Source organism: Apis mellifera, linkage group LG1, assembly GCF_003254395.2.
Source record: "Apis mellifera strain DH4 linkage group LG1, Amel_HAv3.1, whole genome shotgun sequence".
In the NCBI taxonomy this organism is placed as follows: Eukaryota; Metazoa; Arthropoda; class Insecta; order Hymenoptera; family Apidae; genus Apis; species Apis mellifera.
In genome coordinates this window covers 24,376,305-24,389,734 of record NC_037638.1, presented here as the reverse complement: position 1 = coordinate 24,389,734, position 13,430 = coordinate 24,376,305, and the positions used below count along the sequence as shown (strand labels likewise).

At 44.6% G+C, this 13,430-nt stretch overlaps 1 protein-coding gene across 4 annotated transcripts in view; it reads left to right on the top strand.

Moving 5' to 3' along the window:
* The first annotated feature begins 6,384 nt into the window (after window positions 1-6,384).
* LOC725460 (hemicentin-1) overlaps window positions 6,385-13,430 on the top strand; it is a 90,338-nt gene continuing 83,292 nt past the window's right edge. For 2 of the 4 annotated variants that reach the window (XM_001121303.5, XM_026441839.1), the window contains exon 1: window positions 7,624-8,373. The gene's annotated coding sequence lies outside the window, so the exon portion shown is untranslated. Of the gene's footprint in view, window positions 6,474-7,623; window positions 8,374-13,430 lie in introns of those variants that run through there. The other 2 variants (XM_006571555.3, XM_006571557.3) reach the window with 2 other exon arrangements.

Below are 13,430 nucleotides of genomic sequence, written 5' to 3'. Positions count from 1 at the left end.
AAAAATTTTTAGAATAACATTTTTAGAATAATCTCCTATCTCGATCCAATTAATAATTTCCAAAGTGGAGGCTGTTATAAAATCGATTCGAAAACGTCTTTAAATTGCGATCGATACGACTACTTACTTGTTACTCTCTCCGCAGTTTTTTCCTTACGTTGCACGTTTTCGAAATAATCAACTTTTCCGTCGAATCAACGAGAAGCAACGAGAAGAAACTTCATCGGTCCCAAAATTATTGACAATCCAATAATTTACGACAAACATGGCTCGGTTTATTTATATTCGTAATCGATTGATACGATCACTTATACTCTCTCCGCCATTTTTTCCTTACGTTTCACGGTTTTCGAAATAATCAACTCGACAATCTTTCGTCGAATCAACGAGAAGCAACGAGAAAAAATCCCATCGGTCCCAAAAATTATTATTATATTATTATATTATTGTATAATATATTTATTATATTATTGATAATGCGATGATTCACGGTGACGAATTGATCGATACGACCATTTACTCTTTCCGCCGTTTTTTTCTCACGTTGCACGTTTCGCGGTTTTCGAAATAATCAGCTCGACGATCTTTCGTCGAATCAACGAGAAGCAACGAGAAGAAACCCCTTCGGTCCCAAAAATTATTATTATATTATTATATTATTGTATAATATATTTATTATATTATTGGTAATGCAATGATTCACGGCAACAAACACGACTCGGTTTATTTATATTCGGAATTGATTGATATGACTTATTTATTACTCTCTCTGCCGTTTTTTTCTTACATTGCATGTTTCACGGTTTTCGAAATAATCAGCTCGACGATCTTTCGTTTCAATCAACGAGAAGCAACGAGAAGAAACCCCTTCGGTCCCAAAATTATTGATAATGCGATGATTCACGTCGACGAGCACGGCTCGGTTTATTTATATTCGGAATCGCAACGAGGGTACGAATATTCGGTGAGCGTGTTGCCGCTCCGGGCGCAGAATACGCGAGCTTTGTTTGGAGGGGCGGAGTGAAATTTTGTTTGTTTCTTCACGGTTTTGTGGCGGGGATCGTTGGACTTGTCTTCTTGTCTTGTGTATTTACGTTTTGAATTATTATTAATATTATTTCTTTTTTCTACTTTTTCTCGAAAATAGAGGAAAATAGAGGCGTAAAGGAAAGTATAATGGAAAGCTAGCTCGTTATCAAGCGAAATACCAACGGACTTATAATTATGTTAACGTCGTTATACCTTTGGAGAATATTAAGAAAATGTATATCTCTCTCTCTTGTAAAAGTCTCGAGGATATTCCTTTCTAAATGCGCTTAATTCAACTTTTCGACTTACATTTGCGCAATTAGTCGCCCCTTTCGATCGTCGCCACGCTCTCTATTCTACGTCTGAACGCGCGAAAATATAAAAGAGAGAATATAATAGAGAATATAATTGGAAGATTCTTACAAAAATACACAGTTTACAAATAAATTTAATGAAACTCGTGTCATCTATTTATTTTCGAGAAACGAAACTTATTATTATCGAATCGAGATTCTTCTTAAAAATTCCAATTACCATATAATCTGAAACTCAATTTTCTATCGAAAGCAAAAAGAAATGGAACACGATCCATGTTAGATCGTTCTCCGAATAGATCGAATCGATCGATTTATCCGCCATTCGTACCCTTGAAATCGATTTATCCATACACGATCCTCACGAAACGAGAGCAAATGATCGCCCGCGGCCATACATCTGACAGAGTACCCGATTTCATCCGTTTTACGCTTAACAAATTAACAGAGTTGATTCACGGGATCGTTTCCCAACATGGGATTTCGAGATAGCGCGTTACGCAAGCTCAGCAACGTGTCTTCTAAACCCACTGCCATCTAAAACTACTATACCCCTCCCACTATATATATATGTATCTCTTATTCTCTATTCATAAGTGTGCGAGAATTAATTACGAGACCCCCTCTCTCATTTGCGCCAGTTATCGCGGGCTTGAAGATCATTACCGAATTATCAAGCGAGGTCTCTGCCTCATTTCGAGACAAAATCGAAAATGCAAAAGAGATCTCTTTTTCCTTGGGGGATTCTCTCTTTCTTCCTCTTCCTCTTCTTCTTTTATTCTTCTCCTTTTTTATCACGTGCTCGAAAATGCATCTATAAACAGAATAGGGAGATCCTTCCCTTCTCCTCCCATTTATTATACCCGTGCTTTCGAAAAATGCGTCTATAAACAGAATCTTAGAGACATTCTCGGGGGACGAAATCTTCTTTCCCTTCTTCCTCTACCCTTTCTCTTCCCCGCCACTTTTATTACGCGCGTTTGAAAACGCGATGTATAAACACGGGAGAATCTTCCTCTCCCTAGCCGCCCTTCCTTCCCCTCGCACCTTCTCCTCTCTTTTATTACGCGCGTTCCAACCACTCGATGTTAATGTATGCGAAAAGTCTGAGAGAAAGAGAGAGAGCGAGGCGAGGCGATCGATCGATCGTTTCGCTCTATCTGCGTTGCACGCGTTCGTCTTGCTGGAAAAGGGGCTATCGGTATCCTCCTCCCTTTTCTAAAGCTTGTTTACGAGAAAATGCATTTCGATAGTTAGATCTCCGGCTGGAACTCGATCTTGCGTCGAAGAGGAGACTGCGAGGGACTCGTCGTTTTCTTTCTACGATCGCAATAGTGGCGCAATAGTTGCTTGTTTACGCGGAGCGAAAATTTCGAAAATTGTCGAGAATTGGCTCGGTGAATAGAAGAGAGAAGAGAAAAAAACATGCGTCTTCATTTTCGCAAGAAAAAAAGAAAAATTGGTTAAATATAATCGCGCCACGAATACCAACCCAACTACTACTGTCCACCCCCTTGCAGCATAACTCTGCCCGGGGTCTAACGTTAAAAATGCCCTATATATAATCGCGCCCTGTGCATTATGCTTCCGCAAATTTGCTCGCCCCAATTTCCCTTCGCAGAATCGCTCTTCTATCCAATTCGATAACATCGCGCGGTATCAACTTCTTGGCGATGGACGGTATCTAATTGTAAAGTTCAAATTTTTATTAACCTTTCCAATTATATATATATCCTCTTCCCTTCTTTATCTTTATCCTCCCTCGATTCTAAAACGATACGAAAAGTATAGTGCAACGAATTTCCCTTTATTCCAGTTTTTGAATCGCGTGAAAATTCCTCGCACGAATTATCGATTCGATACGCGCGAGGGAGAATAAACAGGAAGGGAGAAAAAGTAAGGATAAATTTCACGAAATCGAGAGGTAATCGATGAAAATTTTTCTCACATTTCCATCCAGAATTATCCAATTCCACGAAACGGTGAATATTTCGCTCGAGGGAATATTTTTTTTTTTTTTTGAATCGAACCTTTATCATTTCCTTTATTATTTTATTCTTGTTGACGGGGCGCCACGTGTTCCGGCTGATCCGCGTTGACCGTTCGGATCATTTGCAATTAAAAGCGGGCGCGGCACGGCCGGCTCGTTAACGTAGACGCGATTTACCAGGACGCAAGATCTCGCGTGGAACGTACCATGACCTGATTCTACTTTCGAATCTATCTTTAAATCTCGGTTGTGTGCACCACGCTCGAGGGATGTATCTGGCCGTGCTAACGAACCCTCGCCCAACGAGACACCTATATAGGAGCCAGCCACCACCGGGTTCATCCAATTTCTCCCCTCCCTCTTCCCACCACCACCACCACTCTTTCATCCTCGACACGAGCCGAGTGAATGGTAGGGACGTGTCGAGACGCGTCGAATTTAAAAGGCGGTTTAAATTCTCCCGTGAAATTCCGCGTTCGTTAAATTTCGCGCCACCGGTTCGATCCTTTCCTTTTTCCCTCCGTTCCGAGGAAACATCCGTCGTTTTCGAAACCGCGTCGAATTTGACTCGTCTATTAAAAAAAAAAAAAAAAAGGGAAAAAGAAAAATTGACAACGGGGTGTTTCGTTCCTTTTTCTCTCTTTTTAATCGTTATTTTGTATCGATATATATATATATGTATATGTACGAGAAAGGTATTTTATTTTTTACAGGAAATTTCCCAATTTTCGCGTGTATTTCAATTTTTGAAAGAGGGGGCGCGCGAACGCGAGTGCACGCGTTATTTGTTCGATCAATGCGCTCCATTACGACGCGAACAAAAGGATACCGATTCAATTCGCGTTGCAGCGAATTGAAAATTATGCGTCGAAGATATATAAATATGTTTCCGTTCTTCTTATTAGTCTTATTCTGTTTCGTTTTCGCAGTTACCAATATGTCACTCTATATCATCTGTATAGAAATTAATCGGCGAATCATTATGCAACAGGGGAGATTCAAAGACTTAGTAATCGACTTAATCGGGGATTCGAAGAAATATCTCCCATTCACGATCGGAATATTAATTTCCAATCACGAGAATTACGAGTTTCTCTAGGAGAATCGATTCGAAAGAAACAACGTACAAAGGTGTTGTAAGGTATCGCTTCGGAGAATCAAAGTTTCCAACCGGTCTCTCGAATCCATCCGTTCCAAGAGATTCTCCTCGATCGTTTACTCGGTATCCCTTGCACCTCTCCACTCTGTCTCCCGACCGACCTCTTTTCAATTTCGAAATTTTCACCCTCTCTCCTCTCCTCTCCGCCGAGGAACGCGACGTTCCAGCCACGAGTTCTCGAGTACGAAATCCTCGTTACGTACGAATGGATCACAGGTTTGAAACGGAGTTATGAAACGATCGCGGATCCATCCCCGCCTCCCATTACTTATTCAGTATCGGTACGTATCTGCACGCTGCCTGGGCTTGAATATTTTATATGGAAAGCATTGGCCGTGTCGACGCGATACCAAACCCCGTGGATGCGCGTTCACGATCGGACGAATCGTAAAATCGATTCGAGGAAGCATCGCTCTGGAAGGCGAACGACGAAACGAGAGAAACAGAGCGGCCTTTTTGCCGAATGCGACGTCCGCGCCCTCCAATTCTCGACCGACCGATTTTTCGCGCGCGAAAAGGGGGATGAAAAGGATGGAGACGTTGCGCAAAATGTCGATAGATTCCTCCGGGTCAAACCGGGTCCTCGGTCGCTTCCCGACTTCTGTTTAATTTTACAGCCCGCCCATTCATCGCCTGCCTCCCCTCCACCTTCTCTCCGCTTTTTCTTCCACCGAGAAGGACCAACTCGCAATTAACTCGAAAAACTCGAAATTCGCGGCGATTAAAACCGTTCGCTGTTTTAAACGGGAAGAAATTCCGCGTGAAAACTCGAATCGAATCTCGCGCGATTTCTTTCCTTATTTCTTCACCGAACGATATATGCGAGAAATATATTCTATCCCACCCGCGAGTCTCGAAAATCTACCTCGAATTTCTCGAAATCGCTTCCGTTTCATCCCTCGTTATCCATCATCCCTTTCCTCTCTCCCCTCGTTAGTGCGTCGAAACTCGTACTCCCCTTCGAATTCCGAAAGATTTCAATCGCAACCGACGATTTCAATCCATCCATCCTGAAACGCATCGCGATCAACGATGCTGCAGGTGTGGACATCGGCTACGCGAGTGAAACGATTGCTCCTTTTCTCCAACGTTCATTGTTCCATTCTCTTCCCCTCCCTTCTCCTCCTTCTCCTCATAGTCATCGTCGTCGTCGTCGTCGTCGTGTTCTTCTCGTTCCGTCCAACGAACAGCAGCCCCCTCTACCCTTCTCTCTCTCGCATCGAAAGTGGACACATGCTCGGCCCTAGCCACCGTCCCTACGAATTCCAGGGATCAATGCGTCGGTGCGCCAAAACGCCTGCGCCACCCCCACCACACCCACACAAACGCTCAGCCCGAGCACCACCACCACCACCACCACCATCATCGGCACCGTCGTCATCAGCAGCAGCAGCACCACCATCGGCAGCAGCGCAGCAGCGACAACGGTGGCGACGACCACGACCACGACCACGGTGGTGGCAAAGGTGAGAGTGGAGGTGGTCGAGGTGGAGGTGGCAGCGGCGGCGGCACGAACAATCTCTACCGACACAAACCAATCCCCCCCTCCCCCTCGTGTACGTGTACAAAAGTACGTAGACCCCGAGCTGTGCGTGCCGCCTCTCCTACTCGCCCTCCCCTATCGTTGCGCTCGCTAAAATTTCCACCGGAGAAAATTCTTCTCCGCCACTCTCTTCCCCTATCCCAGCCTAGCGAGCACAGCTGAGCGCAGCTCAGAGCCTCCGGAAGAATCCTTCTCCTCCGCGTTCTCTCTCCCTACCCCACGCACGTCGCGCACTCTCCTCTCTTTTCTCCATCCTTCGGACGGAGCGACGTTGGAGGGCGCTCCCCTCTCCTTCGACGTGTGCGCCGACGTACCCGAGCCTCGGAAATTCTGAGAGCGGTTCGCGCGTGTGCAGCTGGCGCGGGGGTGGCAAGGGACCGAAAATCGAGGTGAAAAGGAAACTCCGCGGATCCGGCCTAAGGGTCTCTCCTAGGGCTGGTGCGTATTTCGTTATTTATACGTCTCTCTCGAGTATATACACGTACGTGTATATACATACGTATATGTGTGTATACGTATATTTTTTTTTTTCCTCGTCGCCAAAGTCGTTCACGCACGTTGTTCGTTAACGTTACGCCGCCGCGTCGAGCGAGGAAGTGGAGGAGGAGGAGGAGGAGGAGGGGGAGGAGGGAGAGGAGCGGGCGAACGGTGGCACACACGGAGCACCCTTTCGTCGTTCCGCCGAGACGAAAAAAGAGGGGGGAGGAGAACGCGTTGAAACGTCGAGCGAACAGCATCGTACGCGTCGCGTTGCCGCGTCTCTGCGCTCTTACTTACCTCGCGAGTATACACGCAAGTGAACGCGCACACGGATACGGCGGCCGTGGTTCGCCGCGTCGAATCGGTGTGCGAACTCCTCGGTGTGAGCGGAGCAGTGAGTGGTGATACGATACACCATTTCGATTCGTGATATCTCGTATCTTCTCCCGGTGACTCACGCTCCCTCTCTTTCTCTCCTCCCTCTCTCTCTCTCTCTCTCTCCTTCTCTCTCTCTCTCTCCCTCGTTTCTCGCGCGACCCCAACTTCCCTACGACGTACTGGTGGTGCTGGTTGTGCGGTGCGTGCTTGACCCGTTGCTCGAGCACGAGAGAATCTCCAAACCCTCTTCCACCTCCTCCTCCTCCTCCTCCTCCTCTTCCTGCTTCTCCTCTTCTTCTTTTTCTTCTTGTTCTTCTTCTTCTTGTTCTTCTTCTCCTCGGCGACAACAGCTCGACGACGAAACAAGGAACCGAGGGAGGAGGTGCGCGACAGAAAGAGAGAGACATACACGCGAAAGGAGAAGGAGGAAGGTTTACTCGGATATATACCCGGAACGACGAGGACGACGAGAACGACGAAGGAGCGGAAGAGGGCAACGACGACGAGGACGACGAGGACGACGACGACGACGACGACGACGACGACAACAACGACGACAACGACGACTCGGCAGCGGCGGACTACGTTCGATCGCAGTGGTGGTGGTGGTTTCTTCCTCGCGTGACACACTTTTGTCACGAGAGAACAGAGAAACTCTCTCTCTTTCTCTCTCTCTTTCTCTCTCTCTCTCTCTCTCTTTCTCTCTCCTTCGAGCTGGCCTCGCTCGAACACCACGGAACTCTACCAACGACCGACGCTTTTGAGAAAAAAAAAACGCTTATTTCTACGTGGCGTCATCATCGAGATAAATTTCACCAGTGAGATGAGTTTACTCCACTGTGCGCTGTCGCGAGTGTGCGGTCAATCGTGAGTCGATTTCAGTGATTTCCTTCTCCAACGAGGACGAGAGGAAAAGTTGTCTCTTTCGTTTTTCTTTTTACTTTTTTTTGGTGGTAGTGGTGGTGGTGGTTCGGAACCTATCCCATCCATATCTACGTTTACGTACCACACGTTTCGTGGTGGATAAATCGTGGTGGATAAAACTTGCCTCTCATTCGTGTGCAACGTTTTCTATAACGTTTGTAAGAAGAGAAGAAGAGGAGGGAATATATAATTGAATCGTCTGAAAGAGAGTGACTGAAAAATTTCAACGGTGATTTGTGCCGGATTTATCGTTACATTTACTACTACTAATAATAATAATTGCTACGCTCGGATTCTCAGTTCCAAAGAACGCAAAGTGTGGCTCCCGTGAGTATCCCGCGAGTGTACGGGGGATATTATCATGTATCCCCGATCGCAGCCCTCCTTTGAGGGTTAATTTTCACCGATCTCCGACGTCTCAGGTTCCCGACCCCGCTGTGTAACCGTGCACCCTGGAACTAGATCTAACTGCGTCTCTTCTTAAGGGATCCCCGATCTCGGCGCAAAGAGTTGGTCCCAGCTAGGACCAACCGTGTACCACATCCCCGCGCTGAAAGTGAGTCTCACGCACGCTTTCATGCTTCCCTTCTCTCTCTCTCTTCTCCTCGTCCATTCACGTATCTCTGATTGTTCTCGTCTTTTTTTCTTCCATTTCGCGACAAAAAGGCGGTGGCTTCGATCGAATATCTCTTTCCACGCGTTTCCATCTTTTTCTTTACGTAATTTCCGCGTGACGAGAACCGATCGAGAAGAAGGAGGAGGAGGAGGAGGAGGAGGGGAAGGCCTAACAAAGAGTACCATTTAATGACGTCGAAACTCGATAATCCGTGGCCGTGGATTTATTAAAATTTAACGAACCTCTTCTCTTTTTTTTTTTTTTTATCTTATTTTTAATTTTCCCTCGAACGGAGGGGAAGATAACCGAGGAGAGACCAAGTTAATGGCATTTTAGAGTAAGACGAAGGAAATCCAATTTATCCGTCACTTTGTCGCGACTAAAATCCCTGAAGGAAGTTCAACCGTGTCGACTGGTTTACAACGAACTCGATCAACAAAGCGAAACCTTATTTCAACCTAGCGTGCTCGCGAGGATGATAATGCGTTTATCCCGCACACCTTTACACACGTATGCCACCTTTCTTTCACCTCGCCTCTCCCCCTTCCTGAACGATTAAGATCGTCCAGATTCGAGAATTAGAGATGCCTTCGATCCAACTTTTACTCTTCTTTCCAAATAAATAGACGAAAGATACGGGGAGACACGAGGAGAAAAGGGAAATTGAAGTTCCAAGATTGGACGAAGATTCTTTCTGGAATAATATCGAATCTGTCCACTTTTTCAAAAGATTCGTTTTATCTCTCGTTCTTTCATCGAACGAGATTTCGATAAGGATCCAATTATTTCAAAAAGAAGAAAGAAAAAGGAATAATAATCCGTTTTACGAAAACTCGGAACTGAAAATTTACATCGCGTTTAATAATAATTTGTGCATCGCCTCTGAGAAGATTCGATTCGATCGCTCGACTAAAGCTAAATAAACTGATTTGTAGCAGGCAAGGAAAAAAATATTACCAGAATTTAAAAGAAACTCGTCGAAAGTGTCTTTTAAAGAACAACTTAACGCTTCGAAATCGAAACTTGGCTCCTTCCATCGAAGGAATTAAATTTAATAACAGCTTATTAATTACGAAGTTACGCTTGAAAAAATTAAATGGCTCCAATTTTAACCTCGATATCCCTCCGATTATCATTTACATATACGATAATGCCGTGCACGGAATTTCAAAACCGGGCATAGGAATATTTCAATGCATGCATTTTCCAAAACATCCCCTGTATATTTATGACACCAGTACAAAGCTTCGCCAGGCCCCGCCGCCCGCTTTAATATTCGATCCGCAAAATCTCAAGCGAAATGTTGATCGTGGTTAATTACGGGAGATCGTAGGAGACCGGTCCCAGTTTAATAATCCCGCAAAATTAACGAACTCGAGGCGCGTTAAACCCCCGTGACGCCCTGTTATCCAAGATGAAATCCAGCCGCGGTATCGTTGAATAAATAAGGGAAAAAGAAGAAAAATCGTTGCCGAAAAAAAACCTCCCCCCGCTACTCCATATGCTCGAAACTGTACGCAAAAATTCCCTCCCCGCTAATGAACTTTCTCCCGCGCCACGTGTATTCGTTTCACGCGCGCTAATTACACGTATAATTTTCTAAATGCAAATGCCTCGGGCGTGTCGTCGAATATATATATATATACACGTATATGCGTGATTAAAACCCTTGCTTCCACACACGCGTCACGTACGTTTTGAATTTTCTCGTCGACTTCTCTTCTCCTCCACGATTCGTTCAACGATTCGTTATTCATGCAAATCGTCTGGAGTGGAGGGGAAGGGAAGAGTTGGTCAAAAGGCAGGAAAGGGGAAATTGATGTAACTCGAATCGAAGATCTCTCCCTTTCCACGAGGGGGATTATTCGTGACTTTATAATTCGATATTTTTCTCTTGTCATATTTCTTATTGCGGATGATTCGCTCGTCGTTCAATTCGATAATTTTTTCGACGAAAACTATTCGTACTCGAATCGAGCTCGTTGTAAAAATATCGTTACGTGAAAATACAGGAGAAGGGATGCGGTCGAATTGTAGCAATTCTCTCGAGTTTATAACCGCATGTGAAAGAGTCGGGTATTAAGCGAAACCGTCGTTCGAAACCCACGAGAAGGACAGGGATCGAGAGGGAGGGAGAGAGGAGAAAAATCTCGACCGATCGATGGGACACTTAACCTGTTTAGCGCAATTAATCGCATTGCAGGGAAATGAATTTGTAACGACATTTATCGGAATGAAGCGGATCGAGGAGAGTTAACGGTCGAGGGGGTAAAGAGGAACGAAAAAAGAGAGAGAAAAAGGAATTCCTAATTTAAAATCTCTTCTAAAATTCTTGGAAATTCCAAAAAACCATTTCCTTGCTTCCTGATCCTTGAGAAAGGTTCTTCTCCTTTAAGAACGATCATCGGAAAGAATACGATTCCACTTTATACCGGAAATTGACGGTTAAAATCGGGATAGGAAGCCGGAAGGCTCGTTTAATCGGAGGCATAATTATAAAAGCTCAAGGGCAGAGAGGTAGAGAGTAGCAGTCCGGCATAAATTCACACAGTCGAGGAGAAGCTTTCTTCTCAGCGTGCTACGTGCCATTGATCATGGTGGATAGGTAACTGGCTGGCCGAAAGGATGGCTTCCACGTTTCCACCGTTCGTTTCTACGTTCGTCCCAGTTTTACACGTTCTCTGTCTCCCTTACAACCCTGTATGGCCTATCGTTGGCGGCAAATTACTCGATCCGTCGTGTCGACGACCGATCCTTCTCTTTGTCGCGCTACCCTTTTTTTTTCTTTACACGCCTCTCCCACACTCCTCTCCCTCCTCGTCATTAGTCTTCGTGATCGATCATCCCCCCTCTCTTTGAATATTACTGGTTGTTGTTAGCAAACCGTCCAGATTGAAAGCGAATCGGATATTTATTAATACGACTGGTCTGTGGACACGTTCCCTGTTTACGCCGGAAGTCTTAATCGTCCCAACCGTGTTCAATTCGAACCCCCATAAAGGGGACGGGACGACGCTTCTGGCGTATCGCGTATGTGTGTGTGTGTATACGTGTCGAGGGTGTTTACGATGGAAGGCTACGAAAGGGATTAAGAACTTATGACACTCTAGAACCAGGCTTCTCCCCGATCTGCGCGCCAGGGTAAACATTTTCTTCTTGCGGGATCGTCGAAACGAATCTGGGAAGGGGCTATTAAATTAAATTCGGTGTGTGTGTGTGTGTGTGTGTGTGTATTTGGATTATATACTCGTGTATCAGAGATTAGAGACGGTGTATCGTAATTCTGGTAGTTAGTTTTATTAGGATATATCGATCCGAAATAAAAGATTCTCTCCAAGCAGTTATTAGAAGAAGGAATCGATTTTTCTTTCGCGTGTGTTCCATCACGCGAAATGACGATTCAATTGTGTATTACAAATTGGATAGATAGGATTAAAGACGTTTGAAACGAGGCTATAAGTTTTCATCGATCCTCGTGATTGTTGACTCGATCGAAGTTAAGGGATGAATGAATGAAATAAGAGAGACTTTAACTACGAACTGAATATCGTAATACATCGTCCGGATAGAATCGTTTTTTAAAGGGTGTATATCGTGTAGTTTCACCATTAATAATGATAAGTCTTGAAAGATACGCGTCGATACGGTCTTAAACGGTCTCGAATGAAACGAGTGGAAATTAGGGGTGAAGGGATGGAACGAAAGAAGAGAGAGAGAGAATTATAGAGAAATTGTGGTGGGAATTTAACCCGATTGTTCCTCGAAATTAGTATATTCACGGTTGATGCGATAACTCGGATGGATAAAAATTCTGAATTAAAAACGGTCGAAAATATCTTGGAGGAAAATTGAAATTGACGACGGTCGCCACTTATTATTATAATGGATACAGGATAGAATAGAAGCGGTGAAATTTTTTTCCTTTCCCTCCTCTTTTATCTCTCCTTTCTTTCTTCTCTTCTCTTTTCTTTCTTTCTTTTTTTTCTCTTTTGTATAAAAACGAGGGGCGAAAAACGCGAAATCCGCCTGGCATCTCGACGAGGATCTGACGGGAAGTGAGAGAGAGAAAAAAAAAAAAGAAGCGGCGAACAACAAGATAAATCGGCTTGTTAAAAAAGCACCGAGGAGGAAAATTTTTCCAACGAACGAGTGAACATTAAACGTGTTATTGGTCCATCGAACATCGCGCTCGCGAGTTACGCGACTAACGATGAACACACGATTCTTGGATTCCACGCGTATTTTATAATTAAACGATCCTTCGAATAATCTACTACTAGACAGTTGGATTTTTCTTCCCCCTTTTTTTATATTTCCTTTCTTTTCACGAGAAAGCTTTTGTAGTATCGCGTTTATTAAAAAAAAAAAAAAAAAAGTGAAAGCGTACTTCCCTTAGCGTCCATTCTCTTCCTTTCCTCCCCCTCCCTTTCCCTGTTAAGTTAAATTTGCAACGAGCTAGCATCGTCGATAACTTACGTATCCCTTAACGCGTCAGGGATAACACGTTGACGGTAAACAGATGGAAGGGATGCGAGCAAGGTGCTGTTCCATTGATCCACGAGAGAAGCAACGATCCAAGCGATGCCAATGAACTTTTAACTCGAAATCGTTTAACGATATCGTCATTCGTATATCCAATCGTTTGCCCAGAATGGAGCGTGAATTTTACAATGTTTCATTAGGATAACGTAGAACGGCCAACCGCTGATAATCGAATTAACCTATCCGTTTTAAATTTCCCTAATACAATGGTTTTATATACGATTTTCTGGACGAAATTTTGCACACGCGCTTTTAATCGACGCTCCATTCGTTCGTACGTCAATTTTCATTCCGTTTCCATCGCCGTTTTCCAGCGAGGAGGAAGAGGAGGAGGAGGAGGAGAAGTGGAAGCGCGACTTGGATAGGGGAGGATGGAGAGGGAGGGGAGAAGGAGAATGGAAACAAACCAGAAAAGGGAGAGGAGGGGCGGAGGAGAAGGTGAATTATTATTTGCG